The sequence below is a fragment of the Magallana gigas genome, chromosome 1 (assembly GCF_963853765.1).
Source record: "Magallana gigas chromosome 1, xbMagGiga1.1, whole genome shotgun sequence".
In the NCBI taxonomy this organism is placed as follows: Eukaryota; Metazoa; Mollusca; class Bivalvia; order Ostreida; family Ostreidae; genus Magallana; species Magallana gigas.
The window spans coordinates 13,204,435-13,214,422 of NC_088853.1; the positions used below are offsets into that span (position 1 = coordinate 13,204,435).

At 30.7% G+C, this 9,988-nt stretch overlaps 1 long non-coding RNA gene across 1 annotated transcript; it reads left to right on the forward strand.

Annotated features, from left to right (window-relative positions):
* On the forward strand, positions 1-3,267 carry LOC117687694 (uncharacterized). The gene is made up of 3 exons (XR_010711344.1): positions 1-313; positions 1,236-1,427; positions 2,723-3,267. It is a non-coding gene; the product is annotated as an uncharacterized lncRNA (long non-coding RNA).
* The last annotated feature ends 6,721 nt before the right edge of the window (positions 3,268-9,988 follow it).

Below are 9,988 nucleotides of genomic sequence, written 5' to 3' on the forward strand. Positions count from 1 at the left end.
CATAAAGTAGGCATGGTAGTAAAGTCCTATTTCGTCTTAGTATGTGTGTATTTCAGCGTTCAACTTTTATTTGCTGTATCCGGCTCTATTCTACAACAGCAATTTGTTAAAACTTATATTCGACCCACATCTTCTTGTGTTGAGGTCGCTAATCGAACTCCAAGCTTTGTCCATTGCTCGGCGAGTTGTCTAAAGAATCATAAGGATAATGTTGTCTTCAGCCGTCATGCTGTCTCCACTAGGTGTGTTTGCTGTAGACCTCTGCTAACAGGGCTGCATTATTTCGATACGGAGTGGATCACTTATAAACAGGGTACCTTCTTTTTATTTTGGTTTTCTTTGCAAAGTGTGTTTATACCTGTAGTTGCAACAGCTATATTTATATGTAATTCGTTATTATAGTTGTGGGTTTCATGTAGTTAATTTTGTTGTTATTTACTGTAAACCAACTGTTATTCGCGACGACTTTATTTCCCGAAAAAAAATGATATAAACTCCTTCAGCGACTATTTTCGTGACTAAGCCTTATCTTCAACCTTGATGTTATTTAATCTATAGGGCAAGTACCAGTTCGCACCGAGAAATTTTCCGCGAATAAAAGTAGGTTTACAGTAAGTTGCGTGACTGTTATACATGTATATATTCAACATGTTTTGTCAACACGGTATTTAACCCAATCCAATAGCGGTATACATGACCCTGGCAGTATTTTAGCCAGTAATACTGCAAAAGCAATGGTCATGTTATAGCTACGATGCATATGTTCACTGAAAAAAAAGTAGAGAAGTGTAATCCCAACTTAAAAGAGAGCGTAAATTGTATAAAATATCTGTTGTTCAGTAAAAGTTTACATCAAATGGTTCAACATCACATGCTGATGTTCTTTGTAACACTCTTTTTTTTAATTGTAAATGTTTCGAGTTTACAATGTTGAGGTGTAGAGCAGGGAAAAGCACTGTTTACAAAAATTGTAGAATTTACCTTAAGAGCGTGTATGACAGCTAATCTAAGTTTGGCCTCTTCCAACAATTTCATATATTAACGAAATCAATATAAATTTAAATGCATACCTTATATGAGCACAGAAATTCATCAATAACGACAAAATGTGTCGATTTAATATGTTAGAATGCAGTTCTTATGAAAATGTTTTACTTGTACATCGATGAGCCCAATTGTATATACTTTGAGTCATTTCGTTGTATGAAGTAAAGTTGTTGGTTTTTTTTATCCAGGTGGAGCCAATATTGTGTATTGCCCCATAGGATACATTGGTGTCAATTCATCGACAGTCAGGACTTGTCTTAGGTTAGAATTGATGACAAAACAATACGATGAGGCCGCCACAAGTTGCCAATCAGATGGTGGGGATTTAATCCGAATTGATTCTGCCGAGAAATATGCCATCTTTCAGCAGTTTATTACCAGTGAGTTATCAGAGAACCAAGTTCATAACAAACGTTGCTATTTAAAACAAAATCCACAGCATAATATTATCTTCGTTAATTGTCGATTAAATCATTTTTTTTTTTACTTTGAGATTATTCACATTTTCTTTGGGTAACAAAATTCATTGTTAATGAGTTATATTTATATTTTCCAGTTTCTTTGCCTATGATAACACTACGTATTGTTTTTGTACTATAAAACCCATTAATTCAGATGACGTATAATTGAGGCGCCAGCGGGGTTTGCTTATTTATATTTAAATAAAAATTATATAAATATCAGGAATAAGGAGTCATTCTTTTAATATTATAAGGTGTTATTTTCGGTCGAGGCGTGATCGAATCTATCATAAAGCCCTTCTGGCTTTATTGGATTTGATCACGCCCCGACCAAAATTATCACATTATAATACTCAAATAATCATTCCTTATTCCTAAAATAAGTCAAGTTGATAACACACACAGATTATAAATGATTTATATTTTAAACATAAGTATACATTCCAGGGCAATCACATATTTGCTGGTAAAGGAGTTTAATCTATCTTTATGCAACTGCTTGTCCGGCAATTTTGTATTGCACTGCTTACTATGTAATTTCTATGATTTATTTTTTTTAGTTGACAATTGATTATGATGCTTCTTATAATCATTTTACCTGATTTACATTGTTTATTTCTCAATATTGATAGTGTTGGGTTTTAGTGGGCATGATCTTAATCAATTTATGATTACGATTTTTTTTTATAAATTTGATTGACAAACCAGTCGAAACTGACCACTTTTATCAATGTCAGGATTGTATTTAAATTTGTTTTTAGAATGTTATGATTACTTCCTGGTAGTTATTGTTCTTTTTTAATCACCCGCCTTACCCGGACTGAGGGAGATCGTTTTTATTTCTGGTTATTCTTTAAATGTTGATAATTCTGAATGCATATTTCTCTAAAGAGTTAAAATCAATTTAGTTTCGTCAGCTAAAAAACTCAGTTAAAAATATAACTTCCAAGGTGATTTTGTTTTGTAATGCAATGCTAGATGCATGTAACTAAACAAACTAAACCTGAGACTTACAGACAGGTAAAACTTGTCATATCTATATTTGCTTTAAATTCTCGGACTTTTGTATGATTTTAAAGTGGAAAATGTGGACTGGTATCCCTATTTTTTTTCATAGTACAATGTTGGTGTAATGTGACTTTTGTTAAATCCGAAACAGGTGCGGAAATAAAAACCAGAGTCCGCCTAATAAAGTTTAAAGTGTAACATTTCAGATTATGTCCCACCTGCTGTTGCTGAAATCTGGATTCAAGGCTTCAGGGACTCGAATGAGATTTGGCGATTCCATGATGGCACAGTTATGCAAGAACACTGTCCGTTGGAAACAATAAATTATCCAGGTCAAATTCGAATTCGATTCACGATCGCGCAGAACCGTTGTTACGATCATGAACCTACATTTTTCTATAACTCTGTTTGTGAGATTTGAAATTGAGTGAAGTGACAGACAATCATTAACTTTATACTAGTAGATGCGCTTAGAAATGATGTGTGTCTTCTATGATTTAAATTATGCCTTAATTATTAGACCCATGTGGTTTATACGTAATTATAAAATAAAATTCTTTGGATCAATATCCTTCCCGGGAATAGATATAAAAGACTGGCCTCAAGTAATATTTTAAAAGCCTACATGTCAATACATTAAATCCATGTGATAGATACGTAATTCAAAAAGGAAGCCTTAGATCATTACCCCTTTCCAGGAACAAATTGCAAAGAGTGGCTTTAAATCATATTTCAGAGTCATACATGTCAATGTATTTAACGAACAAGTGTAGTTAATTTTCTTCTTTTAAAATAATAACTATTCTATTACGATAGTTTTGAAAAGTATTGTTCTTTTTCATTTCTTGCTTTCAGTTTATTTAAATTAACGTGCATATTTTAAGGAATAAAAGGAAAGAAAGAATGAAATCCGCTCTCATTTTTAAAGTTACTTGTAAAACAATTATCGTTAATATCAAAAAATTGTCGGTTTTGAATTTATATCATTTTTTTTAAATGCATATAAAAGTAAAAATAAAAGTATTTTATATTAATTTGATTTTTTTTTTTAACGGGCCGGTCAACAAACGCCAAAATTTGAAATATTCATTAGCACGTGATCTAACAAGCTTATTTTAGAACGTACACAAGAGGTCGATGCGGAAACGTGGTCGGACCAGTGGCAGTGGAATAATGCGTTCAAAGAGAAAAGAAAGAAAGAAAGAAACAGGCTGACAGAAAACATTGTAAATTAGGAATTTATATTGAAGACCACTTTGAGCGGTGGACACGTGTTAGAAACGTCGTGTTTTAGCATAAGCTTGTCGGTTTCTTGCTATAGACAGATGGTTCACGCAGCTGTGTTTTTCTTTGTTTAAAACAATATTTACTCCGTAAGGAAAAGAAGCGTATGTGTATGGTACGATATTCGTTGTCTAAATATGATAAAACTTGTATAGCTATCACTCGAATACTTAAAATCTATAAACTGTATATGTTTTGAGTCGAGGGACCCAAGACAGGATAATTTTGACGTTTTATTATGATAATAAAACACCCCTGCGAATGTTATTGTCATTACAATTTTAGACCACGTGGTTTTATTTGACCCTTTTTAGTTTCGCAGTAAAAATCATGCCTCGTGTTTATAGTCTATTTCATAGAATTTAGATATTTGTAATCAAATATGAAATCTAGAAGTTTATTGATTTTAAACTTTATCTTCATTAATTGATGGATAAAATGTGTTCTAGAAATAAATGTGACAATACAAAAAATAGCTCTTGTCTGCTGTTGCAACAATTAACATGCTTTAATGTAAACTCCCCATAGGATTAATTTTCGATCCGCGCCTGACCAAGTAATAGCATCAAGAGTGAAACAGACTATACTATTTTATGCAGAATATTCCTTGAAAATGGCTCGATATACTACGTTTTTATGCAAAACAGACACCCATTATTTTTTTTTAAAACATGGTATTGCACACCACAAGCATCAAACATGGCTATGATTTTATTAAGCTACCCAATGTTTTTATTTTCAACCACTCTAAACGTGGTTGAACACGAACGATAACTCTGTTCTGAATATTATCGTATAATATAAATAATCGCTTGATGGTAAAATAAGACATACATCTGAAAAGATTTTCATGTTTTAACATAAATCAAAGTAGGATATGATATAAAAACGACTAGTACATACGTATTTTGAGAATATTATCCGAACACTTATACTTCCGCTCGAAATTTCACAGGAACTGAACAAATCTCGGTGAAGTCTCGTGAACTTTCATTCGAGCACCTCTGCATTTATTACATACTTAACAACAATAAAGAAAACATTCCGAACACATTTGCAGGGGAGAAAAAGTTGTCAACGTTTAAACATAATGGTCAATTGAAAAAGAGCTTTCATCGATTGTCTTCGACACCGAAACGCAACCATCCTCGTAAAATACAGATGACAATATCTAATATTTTTCTGTTAATAGAACACAAACCTGTTCACATGAATTCAAACAATGTAAACAAACCTGTCGTTTGACCTCGTTCTGCATGCTGCTTTTCTAAATTACTTTTCCCGCGAACATGCGAAAATCCACCTCAAACGTTAATCTTTTATGAATATGATCTGTAAATCCCCTTTATTCATTTTCAAATAATGGTCAGTACCGTTAATATTTATAAAAAAAAAAAGTTGCAAAATTTTCGGTATACTTCTTTTTCATAAACCTATTCATGCTGACAAAATTTGGGTCTGGTTTTAACATTGCAAAACTGTCGTTAAGAACGGCATACATTGTATATACCTTCAAATTATCATGTGCAATATTACGATTATACATGTAGAGGAAAAAGTCATTTCAGCCAACATTACTTTATTATGAATATTCTCCTCCTTGGTTTTGTCATTCTCACTTGTTCCAGGTCTTCCACAATCTTCCCAGTATCCTCTTTGATCTAAAAGTAGCTACATTAGTCGGAGTACTCTTAGTAATGACAACCATCCTGATAAAAGAAAAATATCAACACAATATCAATTGATTTATCATTGATTTGAATTTAATTGCAGCTTGATTTAATTAAGAACCATGTAAAGATATGAAATAAAAAAACATATGTTGGAAATACTTCTTATACGGACTATGCAAACTTAAGTTGCAAGTCTTATGAAGAGTATATTATTGATTTAAAAAAGTTTCTTTTAACATTAGTATGGAAGCTAGCACAGTTAGCTGTATACAATCACATTTTTATTGTAAAAAAGTTTCTTTTAACATTAGTATGGAAGCTAGCACAGTTAGCTGTATACAATCACATTTTTATTGATTAATTGTTGTGTATGTTTTTGTTAACTATTCGACATCATGAGCATACATCACATGAAAGGAAAATAAAAAGTATAGTTTAGTCTTAGAAAGGCCTCTACATAATCTTTACACATTACTTTCATTGTGTAATTCAACACAAGCCTATGAAATACACTGTACTTACTCCAAAGTACACTATTGACTGTATGCTATTATTCGATCATAAGACTTAGTCTACATCCATGTATTAAATATTGAAAACATTTATCTTCATTCACAAAACTGAAATCGGCTATAATGTAGAAGTACTATCCAGGTAATGTTTAGTTAATTTAACTCTCAGTCAAGGCCACCTACATCACACCTACTCGAAGAAAAGTTGTTTGGTTGCTTTTTACGTAGATATTGATAATATATTTTACAATCTTTTAACCTTAATATTAAGAAAAGAGACTTGTACTATTTTGACACAACATCGTGAACAAATATTAGATAAAAGTAACATAAAAAGATAGATTTACCAAAACTGTGTTTTTTACCCGATGAAAATCCTTTACATTAATGATCGAATCCATACATACAGTTTTTTTGTTTAAGTCCAAATGGATAAGTTGAGGCGAAATAGTTTTCTTTTTTTTCAATTTTCGCCGAGAAGCAGTACATACATTTAACAAAACAAGTATTTCAATGCATAATGTACAACCAATTTTAGTCACTATGTATTTGTTTAAAGTCAACTGAGATTAAAAAAAAAAAAAAAAAAAAAAAGTCTACAAAAACAATTTTTAATGTCTTTTAAACTTTATATTTTTTCCACGTTAAATGGCCCGGTGAAGAATAAACCTAAAAAAAATGAAAAACATTCGAATTTTTAAAACACGAGTACATTTTTAGAACATGGGCACATATTGTTAAGAGTCTCTGCTCATCATTCTAAGCATGCGGAATTCGAGCAAATAAACGTAGCTACATATATCAATATAAAATTGCGCTAGCAAAATATTATTTCTTTTTGGAAAAATTATCTTCCACGTTTAGAACTTGAAAAGATTGTGAAGTATTTGCTTTTTGCATCGTTTGTAAGGGAAATAAATTAAAATAAAACACTGTCTGTTGTTTGTATCACTTCATTTCTATTCATATTAAGCATAAGTTTCCTGGTGGCATGGATATGTTGGTTTTTTTTATTTCGATACAGCATCTAAAACAAAAAATTAATATATTCTTATTCAAAGTTGCTTTATTAGTTGTTATTTTTTTAATTATATCAATTTATCTTTTCTTTGCAATACAGTTTTTATAATCCGTTATTAGTCTGAATTTACATTACATGTCTATTATTTATAGAAGATCCATCTAGATAGACTGTATTTTATATTAATGAAAATCCAATCGATGCACTATCCCACGCGAGGTCTATTTATTTATTTTTTCAGACAATGTTAAAGGTTATTCAGTTTCTTTAGAATGCAACTTGTGTATTTTGCATCTTTAAAGTAAAAGACATGTAATATCAACACGTTTTTTTAAAACTCTGTTTATCATTTTTAAGAAGTTGTGGCACAATTTTTAAAATAAAACTTGGGTTTGCAATTTAGCGAGGCCGAGTACAGAACGAGTACGCACGCTTTCGCGCATCATTTCATTTGTATTCTGACGTCATCTTGTTGCTTTGTTGACACCATGGCGCGATAGTTTCAACTGCAGATATTCAGCGAAATTTGTTGAAAATAGCTCGATTGATACAGAATATTGATATTATATTGTGGAATAAACATAAATGTCTCGAAGTACATGTATAAGCTATTGTTGGCCTCGGGTCGAAAACGTGAGGAGAGTTCATCAAGGCTAGCCCTCCGTCACGTTTTTTTTACCCGCCTAAATAAAGCTTATTTCAAGATAGTAACCATGCATTTTATATTAATGACCCTCAATATGTGATGTTCTTTATTTATTTATTGCTTAAATATGTCTGAATGTGTTAATGATACTATAAAGATCACCATTTCCGCCTTTGTCAAATAAAAATAGCCATTATCTGATAAATCTGGGAGGTTGGGCATACAAAAACAGCTTTGATTAAACGCCTGGAACAAACCAGGATGTAAAAGTTTTTTTTAATTTTACCATTTGATGCCTTTTAAGACTACATTTATCGTTATTAACATCTTACAAATATCCGAGAAAACTATGCGGTAATTTAAATAACCATTTCATTGTAGCTACATTGAAGTATACATTGATTTATTCAACATGTAAAGGAAAATAAATCGCTTTGAAATGTCTTAAATTTTATTCCATCGTTCCTAGAATACCATCGGTCCAACAATTCAGCTAATGCAGTATAAAAAGTTTAAGAAAATACAAAATAATCAATTGTCATGTATAAATTATCACAAATAATTATTCTTATATTTTTTACAAGCAATACCTGATTATTGTTCTCAAGTGGAGCACAGTCTGGATAAAAGATCATCCGTTTCAGGATTCGTATTAATAATGTATTTCAATTAAGTTCTTCTTCTTTGATATGCTCTAACAATGCTTCCCTTAATCTTCTTTGCTAGGGTCGTAATTAAAGTTAAGATATTGATTTACAGATTTCTTTACTTGTTTGAAGAATTACGTTGATATTTTGTCATGAGTGTCGTTCGGATGTGACAGTGTACATGTATACTCCTAATATTTTTGTTGAAGACTGTTTCTTCCAAATGTTGCCATTGATAAGCATGATGAGACTCAGATACGTATATTGCATGTTGGTAAGGCCAATGCAATTTAACCAATAAATCAATGATCATGTAAATTGTTTCGTACTTTCATAGTGGTTTTAACTGGTTACTAAAATATTACTCGTAAGCTTATCTCTAAATATTAAACACAACATATTTTCTCTAGAAACAGATTTTTATGTCGTTCATATCCCGTACATTGCAGGAGTTCCCAAACAATTTACTAACAGTTTAAATAATGCTAAAAATACTAGTAAATGAAACGATGTTAAGATGTTACAAGAACACTTAAATTAAGATGTAACCAGAACATTCAGTTTACCACATAGTGCACATATATGTTGTCTACATGTTTATAAAGCCTTTACCCCAGAAATTCAATTATTGTTCGATTAAAAAAAAATGAGTAGTTTTTATTTACTTGTGTCAGAAGTCGCTTGATTTGAAATAAACAAATTCTTGAATATATAAAAGATGGTATCAAAGAGACCTTTGATTTCATCAGACACCTATAATAACATGTTTATAATTAATGAAAATCATTCATGTAATAAAAGAATGTTCATTTTGAAATAAAAAAAAAATGCTTTTACTTTTTTCGGGTTTTAGCTGTATCCATAAAAGAAATTTTTGTATATTTTAAAGATTAAATGACGTGTTTAAACCAGATGCAAACTTCATAAAGGAGGCTGAATGGTAAACAAAAACACTGTCAGATTTATCCAAAATATTCAGAATTGATGCGTTTGCTATTTACGTTTTGTAGTAAAGAAGGATTACATGTATTTCCTTTTTAAGTTTGGTATTTTTAAATATTTTTATAGAGATCTTCCTGTAAAGAAGATTTATCTAAAATATTAAAGATTGATTTGTTTGCTTTTTACGTTTTGTGGCAAAGAAGGAATACATGTATTCCCTTTTTAAGTTTGGTATTTTTTAATATTTTTATATAGAAATCCTCCTTTAAAGAAGATCCATACAGCCCAAGTGGCCAAGACCGTCAAACTTACTTAACAATTTGTATTAAAAATACGTTCAGTTACTAGATAAATATTGTTTTTGTGGGTTTTTAACTTTATTTCAATAGAAAAGCTTATTAGAAAAAACCTGAATAGTGAATTTAATTGTAGCAGAAGTATTTTTCAAAATATATTAACTTAATATAATAACAACTGCATCAAAATTTCGTGTATGCTAGTTCTGAATTTGAAATTTTCCCTGTTAATTTAAAACCGAAGGCTTACTCTGTACAGTGAATCAGTTGATAAACTAAATGATTGTTTTGATGAAAAGATATCATATTTAGAAAAAAAGAACATGTATGCTCTTTTTAGAACAGATGGATTTGATTTGTTAAATAAATAAATAAATTAGACAACTAGAGAAAGATTTCATTAATAAACATTTGATATTGAATTAATCCATGCTGTGACCATTGAAAAAAG